Source organism: Corvus brachyrhynchos, unplaced genomic scaffold (assembly GCF_000691975.1).
Source record: "Corvus brachyrhynchos isolate BGI_N302 unplaced genomic scaffold, ASM69197v1 scaffold258, whole genome shotgun sequence".
In the NCBI taxonomy this organism is placed as follows: Eukaryota; Metazoa; Chordata; class Aves; order Passeriformes; family Corvidae; genus Corvus; species Corvus brachyrhynchos.
Window position 1 is genome coordinate 2,493,959 of NW_008240122.1, and position 23,967 is coordinate 2,517,925.

Genomic DNA, 23,967 nt, shown 5'->3' on the forward strand with positions numbered 1-23,967 from the left:
GCTCATGCTTAATTGACAGAATTATATTTACTCCAGCTCTTGCTTTGGTTCCTAATGGATTATTTTGTCTACTCTTTGTCTCCTCTGGTGCCATGCATTGTTGTATAGCTGCACTGATCCATCCCAGATATGGCTGTATTTCAGTGGTCAGCCAGTGGATTGCCATATCAAGTATTTAGCTAAATGTTTTGTGGATGTTTCTGTATAAAAAGAGCTCCATTGAGACTAAGAGGATATTATTATTCACAATGTGGTGACTAGTTTCACACATGGCTGAAGCAAAATAAATCATCACTGTTTTTAACAAAACAGTGAGTAGACCTCTTGTTGACCACAGCATATTTGTGGTCAGCAAAGAAAGAGTCTTTTATAGCTATTAATATGCTGCCAAGGTGCTTTAGCTGAGATTTTTGCCCTAAGGGAGATGGGCTTCCCGTACAATATATTCGTGCTTCTCTGCTAAGCCCCTTTCCAGAGCCCTACCCTTACAGAGTGATTTCCTACAAAAATCCAGTCCTGAAGAGTGAAACAGGTTACTGAAAGAACTGATGCAGATGAATATTGCTCAGGTGCTGAATCTGATAAGAAAATAAGCAATGCCCTTGACTGTTCAAGTGGTAAATTTTAGTTCTGAGCAGTTGCACGCAAAAAAACTAGTGATATGTCAGCATTTCTGTTATGCACAGAATATTGAAACCTGAAGGTTTGAAGAAAGCCCAAGTGGTAGATATCCAGCTCACACTGATGCTCCAGTGCTTCCATTTCTGAGCAGTTAGGCTGGTGCTCAAACGTTTTTTAATTGGTCTGTTTATTACACAGTGAGGGGGATGGCATTGGTCAGGTATGGGATCATCTGATTTAACACCTGTACATTGGTACCTGACTTCCTTGTAACAACTTGGGGCAAACCAGAGTGAGTGCTTATGCTGAGAGTCCTGCTGAGCAGACACTGATGGAGCCAGTGCTGGCTCTTCAGTGCTTCCTCCCATCGTTGTGCAGAGGTTAATGTGAGCTGATCAGCCATCTGGCCAACTGAAAGTCCTACCAGCAATTCTGAATGCTTTTCCAGTCAAAAAGCAGGAAGTTTGAATGCATTGATATGCTGTTTCAAGGGCACAAATGAAATGTGGTTTCTACCAAGAACAGCAAGAAGGAAAGATCTAAAGCAGCACATAAAGAGAAGAGTCATGGGCAGTGTGAGAAGCAGGGAAGGAATATAAAATAGGAAAGCTATTCTCCATAGCATATCATTATGTAAACCAAAAGCAGAACCTTTGCTTTAAAGGCTTACATTTGACTTAAACATGTTTCTTGACATACCATTTACAAAAGAGCCTATTCTGATCTCAGTCCAGTGTAAAAAGAAACAGCTCCACTGAACACATTGAAAGCTCAATGAATTCATGGGAGGGAAAATTTCTGTGAAATAAGCAGGGTCATCCTTATAAATGTATTTAAACCTTCTTAAGCTCTCCAGATGAAGTTCTAAAGTTGCATATCTGCAAACAAGAAAAATGAAAAATGCAAATAGTTTATTGAAGACATTTCTCAGCTTCTCGTGTATTTATAAATAAACTTGGATTATATTTGTAAGGCATACAGAGTGCACTCTCTCAGTTTACTTTGCTGTCCAGCTTTCAGTTTGCACATGAAACAAATGGTTTCTGCCATCTGTAAACCGCATTAAAAGCATCCATTGTCTGACTTTTCTAAAATACATTACATTCTTCATGGCTGTTAGTCCTGAATTATTCTGTCTTCTGTTTATGCTCTGAGCTGGCCAGATACAATCCAGTTTAGACATAATGTGACTGAATCATCATTACCACAAAGATGTATCCAGATTAGTGTACTTGATCTCTTTTTTACGACAGTTGCAGCTTACAAAAAGATATTGAATAGAAAAATTTCTGTCTGAATAAATGCATGTGTAGAAATACATTTGGTATTTCCCTTAAGAACTTTATGCTGCATCTGTGTCCTCTACAAGTGGGTATGTCCCTGCTCCCCAGCCATGGCATATGAGGTGGATAATGGTGCTGACAATTCTCTGGAAAAATAGAAACAGTGATTGATTATCAGTTTAAAAAATGAAATTCAGCTGAAATGATCAGATTTGATTTGCTATCACCTGTGGCCAACATGCATGTTCCACATACTGTAAATTATAGTAAAGCCTAAAAGCTATTTTCCCTAAAACTTCTTGGGATTCTATTTGTGCCAATATCTATTGTAATACCCATCATCATCTTCATCATCTTTTTGTTTTCAACACTGGTGATAAGCACAGAGTGCCAAAATGGACTTGATTTGGTAATAAAACCTGCTGAAGCAGTTATATTGGTTGCTATTGATCAGAAATTATATATGACAATAACAAGAGAGCAGATAAGATTTGAAAATATTTTACTGTGGAGGAAATGTCATCCTTTTTGCTGTTTCAATACCAACTTCAGGTAAATGCAATTACCTCTGCTATAAAAAAAGTGAGAAAGCTTTATGGGTTATAGTTTTCATGTATAATCAGATCCAGGTGCCAATTTGTGGCTTTATCTATTGTGCTGCTTTCTCCTTCCTTCTATACTAAAATGGAAATTTTTTGAGCTTTTGTAGATGCTGCCACACTTTTTTGCTGGACAACAAGGGTGATGTCTTGGGGGGGGGCCCTGAAGTTGTTTCTGGGGACTGAGATGCCAATTTTGCTGCAGGATCTCTCTGGTGTAGGACAAGCATTTTACACAACCCTGTTCCTGGGTCACTGCCTTTGAGAGGAAGGTACTGCTTTTCAGTTTCAGGAATGTTTTCTCAGTAAAAGACATTTGTAAAGGCTTAAGGTTTGTGTTAAGGTTCTGTAGCGATCTGATGAATATTTAGCAGGATTTCACGTGCCTTCTCCATGTTAAAATCTTAGAAATATGCATTAGTTTTCAGGGGAAAATTAGTACTGAAGGTCTCTGAGTTGTTATGACGGTTGTGAAACTTGCTTGCAATTACCAAAAGTGCCTCATGAGGAACATTTAGCTAAGCTGGGAAACTTCTGAAATTTGCAGAACTCACTCCCACATGCAGCAGTTTGGCTCTTCTTCAGAGAGCAGAGCTTTCTACAGCAGTGATGCTGAGCATCACCTTCCTTCTCCCCCTCCTCCTCCTCCTCCTCGCCTGCAGAGGCTGAGCATGCCCCGTCCAGTGCCTTCCGCTTTAACATGTGAAAAGAAATGTTGGCCACTGAGGCAATCTCATTTTATCAATAAAAGCAGGGTGAGAGGCCATGTTAGGATATAACAAACCTGACCTTTCTGTTCATAGGTACCAGGCTGCTCAAGCCAGCCACAGATATTTTAGCTGGTATTTTTGTCTAGGCCAAGCTGTTCTTGAGAAGTAAAGATTGTTTATGAAACCTCCACTGAAAGCAGGTGTTACAGACATCCCATTAGTAACCTTTGACTTACCTTCCCCTTTGAAACTTTTCATCCCAAAGGACTGACATTTCAAAGCCCCCCTTTTTTTTGTGTCCCTCCAAGTTTGCATATTGTAAACATTTTTCTTCTCTGCTCTGATGGAACAGAGCCAAAAATCTGCACAATGGGGGAACTAGATGTTAATGAGCAGAGATTGTGGGAAAATGTGTACCGGGCTGCCCTGCCTGACCTGCATGATAATGCTACATTTAGCACATTCTTTTCCATTAGTGTAGCAGGCCTTGAAATGGTAGCAAACAACATGTATTGTGAAGGTTTGTTTTAAAGAAAGCTGCTTTCCTAGGAGAGTGGAAATAAAAAAAATATTTATTGTCTGGAGTTGGCAGAACTACAGCTGGCTCTGGAAATATTTGTGCACAAATAGTGGTGTGAAATTATATATTTTTCTTCACATTTTTAGTAAAACTGCTCTATGTGAAGGTTTACATTATGTAAAACCTACAGGTTATGTATGAGCTCGTGCTGAATCAAGAAAGTTTGCAATCTATGGCATTTAGGGACTGATGAGAACAAAAATGGCTATTGGACCCGTTAGGACAAAAAATATTCTTGCACTTTGGCCTCTTCTAAATAGATTTTTTTTTTCACTCTGGCTGTATTCACAACCCCTTTTTAATGTGTTTATGTCAGTGGAGTTTTGTTTGTACAAAATGCTCCTGAAAAATTAATTTTGGCTCCTCTGAGCCAAGTTTCATTTAATCATAAAACAAAAATTATGTCTCAACCATATGAAAATCATTAGGGGCAAAAGGATTCTGAGAACATAAACAACACCATGTGACTTAGACACCCAATTGCACAGCTTGAACCTATCAAGTGGTGAACATATTAAAATGTTAAAGAGAACACTTACAGTCAGCATTTGGTGTGCAATGAGTAGGGAGAAATTTGTTTGCACAAAACTTCTGACTAACAAAGATGAGTACCGAAGGAATTAATAACAAAAGACTGACTGTAGATAATTTCTGAGCAGAGAAAGGGATTAAATCTGTTTAAAAAGCTGTTTCTTGCAAACTTTTTACCCAGCTAATTTTTAAATTATCCTTTTACATGTTCAACTTCGCTCTTTCAGTTAAGGAAAGAGTAATTCATGTAGTAAAAATTTCATCTAAATGTGAACTGTTTACAAATGACATTCCAGATCCTCATTGGGAAATGCTTGTTTCTTCACAGTCAAAGATTCCTAAAGAGCTTTCTGTGGGGAAAGAGACTTCCACTCATTACCTTAAAAACAACACTCTTATCTCCACTGTGGAGTGTATATGGGCTCTGAGCCATATTTTGCAAAGGACAAAGCAAATTCTTTAGCAAAACATCTGTTAGATAAAAGCAGCATTCCTTAGAATAGGTTTCCTGATGAAAGAGATGCCAAAGCCTTGATTCCAAAAGTACTTATATGCTAAAACAACTACTGTCTGTGCTGGTTCTGGCTCATGCTTTCAGGAACAATGTCAAACCCAGGCTAACACTGAAAATAGAGAGTTGGTTAACAAGATGCTTTGGGGCTACTCAAATCAGCTTACCTTTTGCACAGTAAAAGAAAAGAAGAAGTGTCAATCTCATTTTCAGGAATCTTTAAGATGGCATGAGATGCACATGTGGCCAACTGATAGGCAGTCTCTGTGCCAATTATGAAATGGGTTTCTTTTCTCAGCAAATGCTGCCTTTGTGCCATGAGCAGTGTGTGATTCCAGCAGCTGTGCCCTCAGAGTTACTTGGGGCAGCTAAAGGGTGATGGCCTGAAGCTGTACACTAAGGAAAATGTTTATGTATTCTTGCTCCAACAGAAGGGATTCACAGAAATACCATCCTACTCTATCCTGCAAAACCAGAGCATGACACTGAGAAAGGAAACATGGTACAGGGGACTGAGTACAAATGTATCATGTGTTCATAAAAGCCCCTTGGGGACACCAAGATAAACTCTGTGCAGAGGACTTCCAGGGCTGGATGGCTCTGGCTGAACCCCTGGGTTTAGTAGAGTCCTTGCTGTTTATTCTGGAGAAATCTTCATGATCCAAGTGGGAATCTATTACCAAGCTGGGTGCTTTCTGTTCCCATTTTTTACTCTCTGTCTTCCATACTTGTTGCTACAGTTCCAGGTTTCTTATGTCCCCTACTGCTTGGTGTGGTGACTGCAGAACATCTCTGCCTTGTCAAATATTTCTGCATAATGATTTGAACCAAACTTTGGCCCATGGTTATGGCAAACCCTGACGTGGTGACCTTGTCTGTTGAAGCATTGTGCTGGTTCTCAGTTAAACTTTGGCTCATCTACGTCTCTCATAGAGCTGTACCTTCATCACATGCCTTCTGTTTGCTTGTCTTCCTCTTCATTGCACTCGAGGGATGCTGTGGCCTGTGCTTTGGGAACTTCCCCAAGTGAAAGAATCAGGGAGTTGCACTGTAGCTGGAAACAGGAAAGCAGGAACACTGGGTCTGCAGTGAAAGAGGAGGGCTCAGGAAAGTTGCTTATTCTTTTCATCTTCCTTCGGTTCCTGTCATGAGCTGGCTATGTGTGGTTTTGATTTTAGTTTTTCAGATGGAATCCTGCAATTTGTAGACCATCACATCACAGCTTATATATGATGATTATGCCCCCACAGCCGATGAGTGCACCCACCCTACCTCCTTGCTGGTCCTGCACTTATATTATTGACTTTTTCTCCAGATTTCCTTTCAAAGCCCTGCAGCAACTATTTTTATCTTTGTTCTTTCTTCATGAATTGGTTCCTTAAGCTTCACTGTCTGAAATTCCCATATTCTGTATATGAGTGCCATAAGAGATTGCTTCCAGCTCGGCCAACGCACATTAGATTTGGTTTCTTCCAGTCAGTACTAACTTCTTCTTGAGCAATTATCATCATTCAGACTAAGTGCTGTAGTGGGATCAGATCATATTGCAGACCTATGTCTTTCCTGGACTGGTTTTGTTGGGTAGTAGAAATTGTATGAAGTACAATAGAATTAAATACTCATTTCACCCTGCTTTCCCACAAGCATTTGAGTGCTCACACTACTGAAATCTGGAAGAGTTATGAAAATTTTCAGCAGCAGTACCCTACCCACACCCATGCTCCTCTCACAAGGTTGACTGGAGAGTTATGTTATGTTAAAATTATTTCAAGTCAATCTTGCTAAAACTTCAGGACTCATTTGGTAAATGTGAAGTTTATTCAGAAAAACTATATCTATTAAGAAAAGGATTTGAGCTCAAGATAAAACATGATTCTGGACAAAAATCAACAAGAACATGTTTAGATGCCTTTCTATCTAGGTCTTTACACAGTTGATCTCCCATCATCTTTTTGTTTCTTATTCTGCTGTAATCTTAAGGACATTTGCGGTGGATACTTTTCAAACATTTTTTTGATCTCTTGTGATATCTTGCCATCTCTAGATATTTTAATAGAATTCCAAAAATGGCTCTATTGAAAACAGTATTGCTGTTCCCATTTTACAAATTATGAGGTGAGTTACAGAGAACAACTCTCCAACCTCACTAAAGAACAACTGGGCCTATGTAGTCCAGTCATCCTTACTTTCCACATCACAGGCTCTTCTTGAAAATGGAGGAGGTAATTTCTTTTGAGACAGTGACGTTTCACAGAGTGCAGCTCTGGTCTCAAGTTAAGAAATTTAAGCTTTTAAAAACCCACTTGCTGCCAAAAAACTTCTCTTTCAAGACTTTTAGCTATGGGTGATCCTCTGTTTAAAGTCTTGTCCAGCTGTGCTTTATAAATATCTCTTAACTGATAAATTAATTATTTCCTTCAGTTAAGCCCTCCATATTGCTGAGCAGAGTTTACAAATGCACAGTTTTGCAGTGGACTTAATGGTTTTCCAAACTGGTTCTCTTGTGTTTTTATATTTGGTATTTATGCCCTGTATATTTTTAACTTGCTGGCATAATTTTGGCCCAATTTGGTGAAGTGTTGTCAATCACTGTTGCAATATGTAGGAAAAAATACTAGAAAATAATGTCTTGCCATTTTTAATCTAACAAAACAGCTCTGTTCCTGATCTTGCTGGCTGTCTAACAGATGGGCCAGTGTCCCATGAGAAGGCAGCCACTTCCTTGCATAATAAACAAAGAAGGAGAAATTGTCTGCAAGCCATTAGTGTATTGTAAAATTAGATGCAATGTCTTGATATTGTCAGAATGGGTTCCTCAAGCACATTTCTTTGACATTCTGTCATAAGTCAGACACAAGACAGCATTAAATCAAAATTAAAACTTTAAAAGGTTACCAGCTGTTTAATTTTTTCCAACAGAAGAACCCCAGTAAAAATATCCTCCATTTTCTAAATGTTGATAACCAACAAATAGACAAGGATTGAGTAGGGTGTTTGACAGAAACAAGATCATTTGGCCCATGTGACACATTACCAGGATGCAGTGGACATTTCTCTCTCCTTTTACCCTTTTACAAATAAAGATGTTAGTTCTAACACTATTTTTGGTTGAATTATGAACTGGTTATTTTATAGTGGAAGCTTATGAAAATCCTGGCTGGTCATTACATTAGAATTGGGTTTTTTTTGATGGGACACCTAAGGAAAATTATAAGACCCACAAAAAATTACTGTGTTTTTCTTAAGAGTTTTTTCTCTTGTATGCAGAAGACAAAATATTGTTCATACATAAAACTCTGTTTCTGGCCATTTTTCATAAGAATTTTCACTGCAGTAGAAATAAGTAACAAGTGTTGTCATTTGTAGAAGAAATAGTTTTTGTGGTGAAATGTATTTCCCACCTTTTAAAAAATCATTACATATAGGTGTTCCAATATTGAACTGGAAATTATTCTTTCTTTATGGTTCTGCCAGAAAAAAAAAATTGTACAGCTCTCAAAAAAAATTTTTTACCCAATTACTCATGGAAGTTTTGGCACTCAACAACAAAAAAAAAAAGATAATCAGTTCCTAGGTCTATAATTCTGATTAAGCCTGTAGGACATGGAGCTGCTGAGCAATGTGCTACTTACTTAGCTGTCATGACAGGTCTTAAGACCTTCCCACTAAAATTCCATGTTTAAGTTAAAGGCAGAAATAAATTCAGTGATCTGAGAGACAAAAAGAAGTACACCCTATCTGAATAGACTGAGGTGATGATCCCTTTTTTATCCATCTTAAGACTAAAAAGGGCTTAAAGCTAGAAATAAAGCCTTTCACCTGGCCACTGGTAAAGTCTTTTAAGGAACTACTGTAAACTGAAGAACTGACAAAATCCAATGAATATTACAAATCACACTGCAGACTGATTCTGCCTGACTTATCATAGTTTGACAACTTGTATTTCAGTTTCTAGAACACAATATCAGTAGAAACAATTTGAAGAGAAGATATACTGAAATTATATCATGTCACAGTTTTTTGTCTTCTCGGCTTTAAAGTGAATGAAATTGGTCCAGTTTTTGAAAAAAAAAAAAGTGAAAAATAAAAGATGGATTTTTCAGAACAATCAGTCAAATCTGAGTTTTTATATTCAGATTATGTGAATGAATATGCAGTATACTACATATCTCCTGAAGTGTTCTGGCTTTTTGGATCAGTAATTATGTATACAGTACTTTTTTTCACCTTGCCTCTTCTCTGTTGTTCACAGGAAAAAAAATGTAAAACTTTATTAGTTTGCTAAATGGTGAAACATTCTACACATTCATTAGAAGTATAAATGTTGAAAATGTACCTTGACTTGTTCACTGTTTGTAACTCAGCTTGGTTTTGTTTTAGCCCATATGCTGTTTTATTTCATTTCATGAAGATGTAGGCAACAGGCTACTGGATCATCATAAGACAGATGCAGTGTTTATGATGTTTATGTTAACTAGTGAAATTAAATGACCCAGATGTGTTATGGGAAACCCCTGTTTAACCTGGGGTCATATAATAGTTATCAGAAAGCTAATTTTAAAATATCCTCCAAACAATCTCCCATCTCTGTCGATTGCTTTCTATCTTTACTTGTCATTCTTAGTAAATTAAATGAAACCCACTTCTCTACAAAGGCTATGTAACCTGTGGAAGTAATAATGCCACAATTATAAATACCAAACAGTATCACTGAGAACAAGAGTCTCGTTTCATTGCTCATTCATTATCATAGAAAATTGAAGTATTTACAAAGGACCTCAGGACACTTCTGTGGGATATAAAACAGAACCAGGGGGCTTGAGGCAGGGTTTTGATGCTTTGAAGCAGCTTTCCAGTGTATTTGAAACAGTATAAAGAATAGTAACTTCTTCTTAATCCTCTCTTTGAATAAAACAGTGACATTTCAAAGGCTGAGACAGTTTTGAAAACACAACTAAGCTAAACCCCTTTAGCTTTGCATCGTGCTAGTTCTGTGGGATCATTTGTAACCAATGGCTAAAGCGAGTAACTGGATCAAGATTTGTGCCTCTAGTTTAGCAGGACCTCTGGTTCATACTTCAATCAAGCTATCCCTGAACATTTTTTTTTTTTCTCTCATTGATCCCTTCTAGGAAGTTCCATGAAAAGCACAGGCAGTACAATGCACCAGCTCTTTTCATCAGGGCTTTTTAGGTCCTGGAAAAAATGAACAAAAATATTCAGGCTGATCTGGTTTTTAATGAAGGTCATGGCACTGCATTTTGTATCTCTTATTTTCTTCAATAAGTTTGTATCCCTTTTAATGTAGACAGGGGGAAAAATAGAGCTAGAATTCATGGATTTGCTCCGAATAGGCCATGAAACAACAGCTTAGTAAGAGAAATTCTTTTAGAATAATATCATTGCAACCTTTTTCTCCTCAATATTTAGAATAATTCCTAGTATTCCTTTACTGTTTCTTTCTAATCTCTTATGTCAGAGGAAAATTATGCCTTCCATCATGAAATCAAAAGAAAGGAAAACCGTTGCAACAGATACTGTGATTAAAAAGTGGAATTAAAAGATCAAAATCATTGAAGGAAGCAGTCTTGCACAAGTCTTCTCAATACATCCAAAATCCATGACAACTTATGTATTCAATTTACATCAAGAAATATGGTTTGGGGCCTGGCATCAGATCCTGTGGGCCGATGTGTACTGAGTTACAGAGCTCTGCTGTGCTTGTGGCCTTGTGCAGCAGTGTCCCAGCATGCTGGGTACCACAGTGATGCTCTGTGCCAGAGCCACTGATTGCAGACCACAGCACTGCTGTGGTTTGAGCGTCTGATTATCAGAAAGCTCCGACAAAAGCAAGACTTTGGGCTCACTGACTCAGCTCCCTTGCTGGGGCAGACAACTACAACACTGTAATTCTGTTTATAAATCTAATGTCCCTGCTGGAAAGCTGTGCCAGAATCCCACTGCTGGGACAGTTTCAAACATTCTCCTACTTTTCAATTGCACTGGTGGCTGTGCTGAACTCTTTGCTGCCTATGCTACCAAGCACAGATAAAATAATTGAACACATGCACTCTTGGCCTATATTTCGTGAAGTTATAAGCCAATAAGCCAAGTTGTCTTAATTTTCTCTCATAAGAGAGGCTACCTATTCCTCTTATCATCTGAATAGACCTTCTTTGTATGTTTTCCAGTCTTTCAGCTTTCTTGAATGTCAGTAATGAGCATTTATATGCATGGCCTCAGGTGCATTGGTACTAGAGCATGGTGCAATAGTTTCAGTAATTTCCTTTTCTACTTTGCTTGAAGCCTTGAGAGGTTGCGTTTGCTTTTTTTAAGTGCTGACTGTGTACCATGCTCATTTTCCTCCTTTGTCGCCTAAATCATAGTCTCTGAGCTTGGAAAGGAAATTCTGTTTTTCCCTTGCTCACCTACTGCTGTCCACGCAGCTGAATCCTGTTAAGATCATTCCTGTGCAATCCTCCTGCCTTCCTCAGCATGGACAGAGCTCCCCAGCTTCATGTGGTCAGCAACTTTGAATTGAGCATTTCTATTGATTGTTTCCAAAGTCATTAATGAAAGTGTTAAATATATCCTGCTCCAGACTAATGTTTTTTACATGACCATCTCATAACCTTCCAGTCCTTCAGGTTTGTGCTTTGCTGTGTTTTTGGGGGTTCCTTTTAATATCATCAGTTCTTATTTGGTTTGTTATATCTATTGAAATGTTGGAACTAATATTCACTTTCTCAGTACTATTTTTTTTCCCTTGGAAACATATCCAACGATTTCCTGAAAGCCAGATAATTTCTTTTTTCATATAGTAGTGTGTAGTGTACTTTTGGCATACCTTTGACAGCCCTCAGGTGTATTTTATTCTGTTTTCCCTTTATCTTGAGGGGTCTTTAATTTAACCTTACTGTTTTTTCCTAGGTTCTGGTATTGAGTAACAGCCCATGATGGCACCTGTGATTGCTCAGACCACTCATTTCCCACTCTGAAATATAATTCTCTAGTTGTGTAGTACCAATACGGTGGTATGAGTTCAGCTTTTTTGTATGGAGATTCCTTGGTGTTTCTTGACTTCAGTACATTTAATTCTGAGCTTTTCTTTCATTTCTGTTCATATTAATTACCTTTTCTTGTGTGCAATTGTTCAACATCATTAGAAAATGAGCTGCTCTCAACAGCAATAACAAGATCTTTGTGAGTAATTTCCCAAATATCATAATTAAAATCTATGTTTCATTAGGTTCTCAAGTGCTCTGTTAACTCTAGACAAAGGGGGGATTTTCATAGTTACAGGTAGGATTTAGACATCAAATCTCACCCTTTCACCTTTAGAAAGTCTTCCCATGAAAATCTATATGATTTCTGAACCATTGTTTCTCAGGAGGCACAGAGTAACATAAGGAGCAGCTACCTCTGACTTTTTTTAATACCTGCCAGCTTTGTAGCACCTCTGGCCTTTTTCTTTGGGGCTTCAGTAATTAGAGCTGTGTGAAGTTTCACACGTAGAATAGAACTGGATGATTCTGGCATCTAATCAGGTCAAAGGCTAAATTCCTCTGGTGTGCAACATGTTACCCTAGGCTGAATTATAGCCCTGTAAACCGGAATGGTTAGATCCTTAACTCTGGAATATTGACTTGTTACTTTTTTTTTTTTTTTTGCAATAGATAAGGAATGACCACATCACACAACTGTCAATTTTATATCACTGCTGACATCTTTTGCCCACGCCTGAACTGCAGGACGTGTTCCTATGCTGTGTTGCAATATCTCTTTGCTCTCCTAATTGCAGGAGGGTATGTGGATGACACAAAGCATCCCACAGCCTTGGCTCAACAGGCTGATCCACTGCTGACATAAAGCAGTGTAGCTGCCTAATTGTGTGCTCTGTGTATCTGGCCCCAAATGTGGCAATCTCGCTGCAAGTGGTAACCACCGGTCTAAACTGGAATGTGTAAGCTGGCATGCTTGATTTCAATTGTATAAACTGGTTTTGGCCTTGACACTGCCATGAGAATGACAAGCTCTGATCATGCAAACCAGGGTTCTTAGAAGAATCAGATGGTAAGGAAGCTCTGCAGATAAGTAAGCACTTGGGCACAAGTTTTAAACAACCTCTGTGTTGAGTTCCACTTTGTGCCAAGTGCTTGGAGAGCTAGATACCCATTTGTTGCATGCTTTCTAAAGTTGGACTGCTGGTACTATTTTGCTTGTGATGTATTTAAAGTACCGAAACCTTTCCTTAAGATTTATGTGTCCTTCCAAAGGGCACCCAGTGAATAGGCTAAATGCTTGGCGTGCTTTCATCCTGGCTCTGGCAAAGGCTATGGATAACTGGGTCCACAGTTTGAAAATGCAACTCTCCCCCTTTTCCCAGATGAGAGTCTTAACAGTTCTCTTTAGCTTGGCAGTCGATCACTTCTATCAAGATGAAGTTGCCTTTGGCCAAGCCTCTGGGATCTCTGCAAAGCTTTTCTCAGTCACAAATCATTTCTTCGTTCATCATGTCACTTGACATCTTTGGTGTTATAAATTAGTTCAAGAGGGTGGACACCCATTTCACCTCCTCACCAAGGGCTCAGTTCTCATGTTTTCTGAAGTTATTTATTTTTGCTTTAGGGGACAATGCAGTTTCACTCTGTTACTGCACTATCAAGAGAACAAGTCCCTTTGAGCCAAACACCTGCTTTCCTTTAGCAAGAATGATGGGGAAATGCCTTTTGAAAAGCCTCTATTTATCTACTTTCTTAATTTACAAAAAATCTCTTATTACTCAGATCCCCAGGGGTTTAGTCAAAAAGTATAGCAGACAAAACTGAAAAAGAAAAGGAAAAAAATAGTACTGCCTTTCTCTTGCCACAACAGGGGCAAAACTGTGGCAGTGTGCCCTCGAGGTTTATTTATTCTTTATTCTCTCATGGAGTCAAAATCCAGAAGCAAGTGGTCTTCACTAAGAAAACAATAGGTCACTTGGGAGGCTTTACTGGCCAATGCTTGCAAGTTGGGAACCATTTGAGACACACTGAATGTTACTTCACCTTGCAGGCTCCAGTCTCCTCATCCAGACACTTCCCCTCAAGTTGAACACAGAGATGGCTGCTCTTGTTAGAAAGTGCTCAGGATATTCATTGATGCTTTGACCTGTCTTGATTTCATGCTTCTGCACCACTTTCTCTTCTCTGGCAAATCAAGAGAAAGACGGCACAAAGCCTTATTCTTATTCTTAGCTAAGAGCGTTAAACACTTAAATCTTATTAAATTCTTAATTCTCATATTTTTTGAAGGTGGTGATTTGCAGAGATAACGTGACTGTTCTGCATAGCATTGCCACGAATTGTGGGTATGCTACATCCTTCTGTCCATCTATCATGAGCAGTGTCTTGCAGTGCCACAGAGAAGTAGGGGTTTTGTTGATGCATCTGAGCCCTTAGACGGTGCCAGAAACTGTAAGTAACAGATCATGTTCTGTGGACTAAAGAGCACAAACACTCCAAGCATACATGCAATGGATTTGACTACAGTTTAAGTTGTTGTGACCTCAATTACTTTGTCATTGTAACAGTGCCTGAAAAGCTCAGTCACACACTTGTACTGCACAAAAACACAGAGGAAAAGGTATTTCTTGCCCGAAAATGGTTTATACCCTTGGATCACCCTGCTTCTAGTTTATTATCTTGGTCTAGTATGTGCAGAATGGTGTGGTTCACTTGATTCTAGTCTAACATTCTCGGGCCAGCACAGGACAGGGACATGCCTCTAACAGTGACTGCTATGCCCACGGCTGATCCTGAGCACTTCAAGCAGCATTCGTTCAGTTTTGGCCTTGGCAGGTGGCCTGTGGGCCATGAGCCACAACACGGTGCTTGCCTTCACATGGCTTTCTGCATCTTCCTAAAACAAGTCATCTCTGATGCCAGGATGCTGCAACTCTTTTTGCTTTTCCCTCTGGGCTGCTGTGCTTCCAGCTGTTGGCTAAAATAAGGAAGCATTGCCTTCAGATTGGATCTTTTCGCTCCAACTCAATCCAGATTTGGGAAAGTATCTAGAAGCCATAGGAATAAGAATATCTATAAAGAAGTTGCCTTAACTAAAGATGTGTTTGCCTTGTGTGTTGGGGGTTTTCCTTGCTTGTTTTTGTTTTGTTTTTTTTTTCCCATGGTACTGAGTAAATTCTAGTCAGTCCCAGAATGCGCAAGATTCGAACGCAGGACTCGGGTCAGGATGAACTGGGGCAAAAACTGAGGTTTGGTTCTTCCTGTCATAGGCAACTCAACTATCCTAATCTGGAGACTACTGACAACTGCGTGGGGAATTTTTCGTGTTATTCTCTGTCAAAGAGAGTTTAAAAAGAAAAAGGCATGTCAGCTTTCTAAATAAAATATAAGGTTTTAGGAAAAGAATAATAATTTTCTGCATGAACAGAAGATGCATATTGACTCTAACAGATAAATTTTGCAGTTTAGTGGTGAGAACAGAACAGAGTTTTCAGGGGAAAGGAGGGGCAAGAACACCTGTCTTTCAGTGCCCTAAACTGTAGGTTTCCTCATTTCCAGCAGTTGGGTGGGGGCAGAGAATGAAATTTAAAAAAAAAAATCTTAAATCTTAATCTGGAATCCTTTAGAGATACAGTGAAGAGCCAGAAAGTATATTAAGAGTAACAGAGTATTGGCATTGAAATGAAAAGTTGAGGAAAGGACAAATATTGATGTCTTATACATTTTCGAGTTCAGCAGAAATGAATTTTCTACTTGGTTTCAGATATCACACTGGAGTCTGGATTATGTATACTGTAAATATCATGTATAGAGTATAATGTCTCTTTTAGCTATGTACTTAGGCACTGTGTCATCAGCAGCAGAGCATACTTAGAAATATTTTCCGTAACGGCAACTTTGAGATTATACATGACTTCAAATGTGAAATAGTTCAAGACACAATTGCACACCTAAATGGAAAAGCAACTGCAGAAGCAAAATATAATATTTATAATAAATTGCACGCAATTTTACAGGCATAGCTTTTCATTTCTAGTGACCAAGCACATTTCCTCCCATTTACACACACGTTGTACTAGGACAGTGTCTTGTACTTAGTACATCTCTTACATATGAACAAATAAACTAGGCTTTATAGAGAACTGCAAAATCAATTGTGTCTGGTGAAACTGGTTTAAAGAGAACAACAGTCAGATGCCTTTTATTCTGAAAAAATACACACTGGACAGGTAACCTGATGGACTCAAGTTCTATACTGAGTAGTAAAAAATCTGAAAGTCTGATGAAATGCGAAAAAAATATTTACTTTTTCCTTCTCATTTTCCTTTTTAATGCCTTGAAAATGTTAACTGAAGCTTGGCTAAAAGTTTCTAGTGAGTGTGTGAGGGTAGTCCAGAGGCTGGATCTCCGAAATATGAAGGAAATCCTTTGTATGTGCTTCTATTGGCAGAGGGAAGCTTGTGCACTAGGGAGGCTTCTTGAGTTTTGAATCCATTTTTGTTCAGGTAACATTTTCATTTGCTCTTCTCTCACTGGATTTGGTAAGGACTTGCCTCAGAATGGTCCAGTACAGTTTAATTTTCAAAAATTACTACATTGAGAAAAGCAGTCATTCTCAAGAGCAAACACATAATCTCATACACGAAACACACCTTGGATTTTACTCATTTCTCACTGACATAAGGTGTAATTTAGTTGTCTGAAATGGAGCCATTCATGATGTACGTCAGAAACAGGCCCAGAACAGCTATTTTTAACGCACACACACACACACAGAGCCGAATGACATTTAATTTTTTCACATTCACTCCACAGTGTTGTTGTATACATCCTCGGTGGCATTATTAAGTGGAGCTTTTCAAACAGATGAAGTATGTTACTTGCTGTGGCTAAACTGTAATGAAAGAAGAGATGGCTGTTTGCCAGTGAATGGTGTGTAGCTTGTAGAAGCGTGTAATTACATAAATCACAAACATATGCAGAAGATGTTTTCTCTTTACATTTAACTGGTGTTGCCTGGAGCTATAGCTGCTTGCAACTCTATTTAATTACCATAATTATTTTAAATGTGTATATCTAGGCAATCTTTGAGCTTTATGTGAATGTTATTCATACCTTATCTGCAAGAATCTAGAGGGTCCCATTCTTCCCCAAGGGGTTGCAGTAACCAGGTTTCTCCAGATTTCAGGCATAGGGTGGCTGTAATGTTTATACCTTTACTTTAAATTACAGGTTTTTAAAAAACCTGAGCCTCTGAAACTAATCAGATCTTGAAATCTCAGTAGACGCTATAATTTCCTGGTAGGAAATTAAGCATTGTACACTGTTTGTGGAAAGAAAGTACCTGGAGAGGTCCTGATTATCTTCTTTTACCTCTTAATTTGCTGACTGTGTAAATGTTGTTTGGCCAAGCAGATTGACAAGTGTCTAGAAAAGATATTGATTGTGTTAAAATGGATACTTCCTATGGGAAATGTAAAAAAAGCCTGACAGACTAGTTGGGATTTTCCAGCTCATTTTGTCGAGCAGTGAAATGAGTTAGTGTAGCATTTTTCTAAATTCTCTTTTGCACTAGTGTAAACCCAATTCAAATAGTTGATGCTAATGGAGTTGCCCCAGAAGCACCACAGTGTAACATGGCCTTTTGGTTCTTCTCTCATTTATGTCAGTCCTGTGTCAACTTCCTGCCATTTGATATTGGTTGAGTTACTCTTGGCTCAGACAAATACAAATGGGAGAAGATGTGAGTCCTGATATATAGGATGACCAGCCAACGTAGACACACCGCAGTCTGCCTTCACTAATGTAAAGTGGTGAGTATAGAATTCCTGCAGCTGAATCCATTGGAAGTGGTAAAACACTCAGGAATAAGAAATCTCATAGCAAAATAACCTCGAAAGGCAGAGCAGTAAGAACCATAAGCAACTGTCACACACAATTGATGAAGAAATACTGTTATGGAATCCTTGCTCACTGAAAGACCAAGAAAGGCAGGTTTTGTGAGAAAAAAATCAGTCCAGCTCCGCATTTATAAAAACACGTGTTCATGGACAAATGAACTTTGCCTCGTTACAAAAACTAGTTGGTCAAACACCGGAATGTAAAGATAGTGAAGTTGCAAAGGGTTCAAGTTAAACAAGAAATTGCAATTCTTAGGAAATTTAGAAGTCTAGTCCTAGAAATCAGGTAAATATAAATAAATACCCAATGGAGAATCAGGCTGAGCCAACACAGTACTTTTACTTCATTCAGTGTCAGGGAAACACAGTAATCATTTGCACCTTGTCTCTTTTGTCTACCACTGTAGTTAACCTTGCGAGTGATGCCTCCTTAAAGAGCTTTTGTAAGTCAAGAGATTGTTTTTGTTTGGTCATAATGTGACAAGCCAGCTGTAGATCATATGTGCAGTTTTGTGGCATGGTTTAGTCTTTTCTTCCACCACCCAAGAGGCAACATACACAAAGCAGTATTGTCACAGATCAGTTGTTACAATCTCTTGTGGGGAAAAAAAAAAAGGGAAGTCTGGAATGCCAGGGAACAATGCACTTTCCACATCAGAGGCTGGTTTATTTAATAACCACAAATTATTTCAGGTAATTTGGCACGAATTTAATTGTACCCACAAGAATGTCCTCAACAACAACAACAAAAAGAAGTAACAAAAGAACCACCCCTACTACCAACCCCGTCAGGATGAACTAAAGGCAGAGTTTCCATTCATTAAATTATGATTAGCCTTGCTAATACCTTGTCTATCAAATCTCCATTCCGTGCTGCAGACACATGAAAGGGAAACATATATGTGATGTTTTGAAAAGGAAGTTGATGGAAAGTGATGTTTTTCCCATGCATTAGAATGACAGTAAAATCCTTCAGATGATGGTGCACACTAAAACAGTCATTAAAAATGCAGGTTATGAACACTTAAATTAAATTAAATTAAAATCCAGCCAAGACATTGTCAGTTGATATCTTTCATTAATCCAAAGAGCAAAATTTACTAACTTTGAAGGGCAATTAATCTGGATTTGTTGGTAGATTTCATTCTGTTCTATTTCATTTCACATATTTCCAAATCTCTGTGTGATTGAAAGACTCTGATGGTTGCATTCACCTACCAACTCTGTAGTATCAGCATCTCTACAGAGAGTGATATATGCCCTGTCACAAGGTTACAAAGCTTTTTACTAAATAGCAGAAGAATGTTAGAATGGGAAATCCCCCTAGTTTTGCCTCTAGGAAGAATAAATCTTGGTCATTTCAAATAGTGAAGCTGAACATAGACATTTGGAAGATTTGTTTTAAAAGCTGATGCTGGAGAACTGGTATGAATTCCATTGAATTCAAGTGTTTTGGATTCTCTCCAGCCTAGTGGAGAAATCTCCTTCTGGCCTCCCTGAAACGCTTTTACCTGCAGTTGACCAAAGGTAATGCAAGAGGAAGAACAAAGTCCTTTATGAGACAGCCTTTGTACTTCTCCTCTTGAAAGCCATGTTCACTGTGGCTGTTTTCACAGGGAGATTTTACCCTTCTGTGGACAAGAAGAGAGCCTAGAATCTAAGTTTTGATACAAAGTCCCTGTCTAAAAATAAGAAAAGAATTTCATGCAAATTGAGTCAATATGATTATTCCTTAAAATCTGAAAATCATTTTGTTTGTACCTGACCAAGGATTCCTTAAGATAAAACAAAAATATCTGATTTCAAGAGAGAGGGAGACCATGGTCATTGTTCATTATTCTCAGACTACCTACTGCCTGTATTTCCAGCTTTGTTACAGTTGGCTATTTTGGCTCTGGTCGTTGTATTCTCCAAAAAAATATATCTCAATATGTATTTCCTTTATCTTTGAGTGTGCTGCAGGCAATTGAATCTGGGTTTTTTTGGTTTTTTTAAATCCTATTCTTTAAAAATGCTTTTTAAATTCCTTTAATTCTTTTAAATTCTTTTAAAATCTTATTCTTTAAAATCCTACTTTTAAAAATCCAGTTGAAATTCCTGTATCTCTTCAGTCAGGCCTTTCAGTGACCAGCTACATAAATACTGCTACAATTAAACAGAAATTCTCAAATCTCTTAAGTGATAAGAATTTGGTACTATGGTCAGTTTCAGCCTGAGTTTTATTTGGTTTGCAAAGGATTTCTTTTTATCATAACTGAAATGGTTGCATGATTGAGGGAGAGAGAAGAAAAAAGTAGATTCTGCATGCTAACAATAATAATTAGATGACAACTGTGAGATGAAACATTACATCAGGAACTACCTAACTTCATTCAAGCCCACCAGTTTGTCATAAAGTTTGCAAAACATTTGATCTCCTGTTAGGAATACATGGTAAATTCCCCGTCTTAAAGTTAGACCCATACAATGAGGGGCCTTAGTACTTGAGATTTGAAGTAAAAGGGGCTGGATATGATTACAAATTGAACTGCACTGCAATCTGTGCCTTTTCAGTCAAGTTTTCCAGTGATGGTTGAGGTTGGCTAACAATTTCTTTCCTGTGCACTGCCCTAAGGATCTGTTCTGTTTCTCCAGGGCATCTTGGCAAGAGACTTGAAGATATTTAAAATCCCTAATTAATGCCAGGTATTTCACTTCACTTTTATTTTTAAAACATGAAAAAAAAACCTACTGAGCCAAAGTGAAAAACAAGTATTTTCCATTTGCCATTCATTACAGATGTCAGACAGCCATAAATATAGAAATGGTCAGCTGCAGGTGTAACCTAGTTCTGTTGTGTAATGCACACTCTGTTCCTATAGCATTACTAAAAATGGGTTGTCTGGCTAATAAATAGCACTACCGTTACACAGTAAAAGGTGCAAATTAATGTGAATGCTGCTGGTGAGTTAGCTATATTAACAAGCCAATCATGTAGTATTAGCAGTTATAACAGGGAACAACATAAACTTTTAAGAGCTTCTGCAAAAGCTTTCAGTCCTTTCAATGTTGGGAATTTAAAATGAATGCTGTCCAGTCACTTTATGTCTTTAAATTTGGGAGGAAAAGTATGTAGGAAGCTTTAAAAGAAAGTCACTGGCATCTCAATCTAAAAATAAAAAAAAAATAAAAAAAAAATTTAGTTCAACCCACATATATCTTTATTGTTTCAGATGCTCTTCTGGTAAAGCTCTCTTGCCTTCATCGGAGGTTCTGGCCCATGCATGATAACCTTTGATAGCTAACTGATAAAGAACTGATAACCCCTTACTGATAGCAAAATCTTTTCCATACCAGAGCAAGGGAGTGCTATCTGAAATGGCAGTGAGTAAAGGGAGACAATAAACAAACAAAAGACTAATTGATATCTTCTACTTAGACACAGAGCTATGTCTGACCAACAGCCCACCTGGCCCCAGGTCCCCTTGCTGCTGTTGCATGGTACTTTGGGAAAAATTGAAGACCAGATCATATAACCTATGTTTCTACCCTGGAGTTTCTTTCCAGATTGTGCCAGCAGTTGAGGGAATTTTTAAAATAGATGTATCATTTGCCATTATGGGTAATACCCAGTAGCAGATCTATCATCTCCAAAAGGTCTGATCCTTCTCTGAATCCAATGTGATGTCTGTAGCATCCAGTATCAGTGAGTACTACAATTTAATTGTGTGCTGTGTAAAATGCAGCATGCTGAGAGTTAGAGCCTTTGCCAGGATGCTTCGTAGGTCCTACTTGTATGTCCTCAAAGACTTGCTGTTTTGTGTAGTCCTAGAATGTCTTCCTCTGTATCCTGCACATCTGGGGAGAAACCACATACAGTCTGGCCCAAGATGATAAGTAGGATGATGGGAATCTGCCTGATTCATAACATATTTTGTGGGTTGCTTATATTTGAGTCAAATGTGCTAATTCCCCCTTTCTGTCTTTCTCCCATTCTTTTAATTTTATTCTTGGCTGCAGAAAAGTCACTAAAAAAAATGTACCTTGAAAGGCAGCTTGTTATGCTTGGCAATGCTTTATTATGTTGCTGTGCCTCTGTACCATATTTGATCTGAACTTTGTAGTAGTAAGGAGATAAGTAGGAGATAAGTAGATTAAAAAGAAAATCAATTGGAAATATTTCTATTTCATTTACTGGTTGCTAACACACATCAGAGGGTAAAAATTAAAAGACAAGTGCCTATCAACTTAAAAAAGTAAGTCTGCTCTCAAATCTAGTTCTATGAGTTCCTGTGGAATACTTCAAAATGACATTCCTAACCTGCCTGAACAAGAGCATATGGAAGAACTGACAGTCATTTTATTCTGCTCCATACTTCTGAAATTATTTCAGTAAAAATTTTGCATTTCCCAAAGCCACGTGCCTATGAATTTGTACTGCAACTGCATTTTTAATTGCAGTTTATCAGTACTGCGATTGGATGCATGTTGTGGTGAAAAGAAGGAGGAGGGAATTGAATTATTGCTTATTTATAAAGTGATGTTAAATTCTGATCTCAATCCACTTAACGTCAAAGTTGGGAGTTCAGTGGAAGCTGAGTAAACCCTAAGAATGTATTGTTACTGCTTGTGACCAACAAACAAACAGGCAACTTCAAAAACTTCCTGTCTCCAGTCTCTCAGCAGCTTTGAACCACTTTGGTTGGGAGCATTGCTGCCGAAGAACTGTCCACTGTTTTCAAGTGTGGGGCCAGAAGACATGGATGCAGGTCAGGAACAGGGACCCAGCAAGGCAGTTCCCCTTTTCCCCCAAGTGCATGTTCACATGGGGTTTGATCCTTACTGTGGAGGAGGCAGTGGTGCCATTTTTCACGACAGGCACAGCACTTGCTAAGGAAGGCACTGTCATGCAGATCAGAATTTGCTGTCTGTGGGTTTAACAGCTGGTTTGGGAAACGGCTGTGATTTTACAAGCCAGCTTCACTAAACCAGACAAAACTGCCCTTGGTGGTCTCTGCTTTGAGTTGCAGTTTAAAGCTATTGGATTTCCATGGCTACATTCAGTAGGCTCCCCCAGTGAAACCCGGGTGAAATGCTCCTACCAGGACGTATCACCTGCGAAAGAAAGGACAGGTTACACAAGGAGGCAGTCTTAGAAGTACCCCAGAGGGGCAAGATCCCATATGAACTATGTCTTCTTGAATTATCTTCCTTGATGCCTGAGAGGAAGGGGACATTTGTCAAGAAAGCAGATAGTAAGGAAATTACTTGTTGATTTTGCTGTGCTAATGGTATCCTGAGTTAAAACATTTGACAATTTCCCACCCCTGCTCAAAACACAAATATTTGTGAAATTTCATTGAAGGGAACGACACAGAGCCAAAACAGCTTTTGTCACTGTGAAAGATGAAGAGAGCATATCAAAGATGCACTAGTGGTTCTATGCCTCCTGCTGTATTCTGGAGTTTGTAGCAGTCACAGAAAACATTTACTGTTCTATTTAGGAAGGAAATCGCTCTAAATCATAGCTAAGGTAGTTCATAATTCCTATCAAGTGTACTTAAGACTTATCAGTGTCCTAAACAAACTTCCACTCTAGATACTGTATGCCACAAATGGTGCTTCCAAATTCAGTTTTCAGTTATAACTGAATTGGCAGGAAACAGCCCAGAGAAAACAACATTGTTCTATCTGTATGAATTATAAGGTGTTTTCAGGATACTTTAAGAAATAGCTGCTGACTGGCTCAAAAATAAACACAACTCTTCTTGTTATGTTGGACAGATGGCTTTTGCAAAAAACCTGTGTTAGACAATATCTACATGGCTAGTGAGCTAACCTAGTATTTTTCATTGACATGTCATCTCCACATTCTTCATCTTTCCACTAACTTTTCACTGTCTTTTCTTTTTTTCTTCCCCCCCCCCCGGGAAAGAGCAGGAATTTAACCTGGTTTATCACAGAGAAAAAAATGAAGTTGAGCAAAATATTATTTTCTAAAATACATTACTGAAATGGAAAATAAGAAAGTGGGAAAGACATAGGGCCATTTAAAAAGCCAGAGAGGGGGAAAAAAAAGGAAAAGGAGTGATGGAAAGGTAAAATGAAAGGAGAGAGTATGGTGAAAAAGCTGATAGGCAGGTAAAATGAAGTAGCAATAAAGAGAAGATTATGAGAAAAGGTAGTAACAAAGAGAAAGAGATGGAAAAATAATCACAGGCAGAAATGAAAGAGAAAATAAAAGAATAT

General features: G+C 38.4%; 1 long non-coding RNA gene across 7 annotated transcripts in view; it reads left to right on the forward strand.

Moving 5' to 3' along the window:
- The window catches only part of LOC108449228, a 320,210-nt gene that overhangs the window by 265,119 nt on the left and 31,124 nt on the right, over nucleotides 1-23,967 (forward strand). For 5 of the 7 annotated variants that reach the window (XR_001865356.1, XR_001865353.1, XR_001865354.1 and 2 more), the window contains 2 exons: nucleotides 17,509-17,652; nucleotides 20,374-20,424. The exons of the other annotated variants lie outside the window; for them this stretch is intronic. This is a non-coding gene — a long non-coding RNA (uncharacterized LOC108449228). The remainder of the gene's footprint in view (nucleotides 1-17,508; nucleotides 17,653-20,373; nucleotides 20,425-23,967) is intronic. 7 annotated transcript variants of the gene reach the window in all.